Raw genomic sequence first — 1563 nt, 5'->3', positions numbered from 1 at the left:
AAACAGTGTCACGAGCGTGGCCTGAGCTACCCCTTGGGCTGGGAGGATGTTGTAGGATTATCGTCTCCCTGAGGAACGGAGCAACACTGCAAAGTAGGGGCAGAGCTGCGGAACAGGGATGTGTTCTGAGAGGTGGTGATTTTTGTCACACCTGGATCTCACTCCAGGCCTTCTGCTTGACTGTTCCATGCAGAAATGGTTGGGAAGAAAACCCAATGGCTGTAGTTTAAGGATGCTGCTGGCAGAGCAAGGTGGTTTGGAAAAGGGTTTTGTGCATGCAATGCGACAGTTGCCGTATTGCCAGAGCTTTCCTGCTCTGGGAGTGTTTCCCAGTTCTTCATTTATTTTTCTCAGCCTTTAGGACCGCATGCCTGCAACTTCTGAGGTCACCTTCCCTCAGCTTGCAGGATGGCAGCACAGGTAAAATACTGTTCTTTTTCCTTCTTTTTTTTTCATCATGTGGCATGTTTCGAAGACCTTTCCACTCTCACACCTGCCCCCAGACTTCAGGCCACTGGAGACCGTGGCAGTAACTTGGTACCTTTCAGCAAAACCTGGTGTCAGCCTTGCTTGGGGTGCGCGGTGGAGGCCCTGGATTGTGGCCTGAGGTAGCCAGGGCGGACTCCTCTGACCAGGTGCTCTCTGGAGTCGCTGCCAGAGACCTGTGGTTCCCAGAGGAGCAGCAGGAGCTCTGGCTGGCAGCGAGGCAGGAGCATGGCAGCAGCCTGCATCCTTCCCTGTTTGCGAGCAGAAAGCTGCTCAGGAACCCGTGTGGCAGGTGGCAGGTTCCTCCAGCACCACCAGTGTTGCCGTCTCACGTGACTTTATTATACATGCTCTGATATTAACCCCCCAGTTTCTTGAACCATGTGAGTATATGACATTATCAGCTTTTATCTGTTTCAAATAAATTCCTGTTCAGTTTCTACGGCTGCATAGAAAAGCTGGAAAGCAGGTGTTACATACAGGTTCAGAATCCAAACTTGAGGTTTGAATGATTTTTCTGTGCATGCTGGGCCGTTGCTGGGCTGGGTACTTGTGTTTAACAAACACACAGATACTTCTTTATTTTGAAATGTCTTCAGAGCTTAAATGATTGCTGTAAGATCCAGCATACATCGGCTGCCGTTTCAATGGGATTCAGAGGTGAGGCTGCAATATAGCCGGGACTAGACAACAGATGGACTGGCACCACGTGGAGGCAGATCCACATTAACCAGGACTAGGAGCTGGGGGTTGAGTTTGGACCCAGCTTTTTGGGAGCTTTCCGGACCATTTTGACCTTCGCAGTCACAACCAGAAGCAGCAGATTTTTGCTGAGAGCAGGTTTCGTTGCAGCAAACCTTTGTCTCGGCTGCATCAGTGAGGGTATTTTAAAAAAATCCTCCAGCTGAATAAGCCCATCTGACAAAAGGAGTCAGACTCATGGCTGGGACAGCATCCGGTACGTGCACAACCTCCCCGCGGGACACTGGCAGAGCGAGAGACATTGCGGCCGCGATGGCTTTTGTCCTGTCGTTGCTGGCAGGCTCCTCCCGCAGCACAGGCAGGAAATCCCAGGCA

This window comes from Charadrius vociferus, unplaced genomic scaffold (assembly GCF_000708025.1).
Source record: "Charadrius vociferus isolate BGI_N301 unplaced genomic scaffold, ASM70802v2 scaffold326, whole genome shotgun sequence".
Taxonomy (NCBI): Eukaryota; Metazoa; Chordata; class Aves; order Charadriiformes; family Charadriidae; genus Charadrius; species Charadrius vociferus.
Note: the sequence above shows the minus strand (reverse complement) of the source record.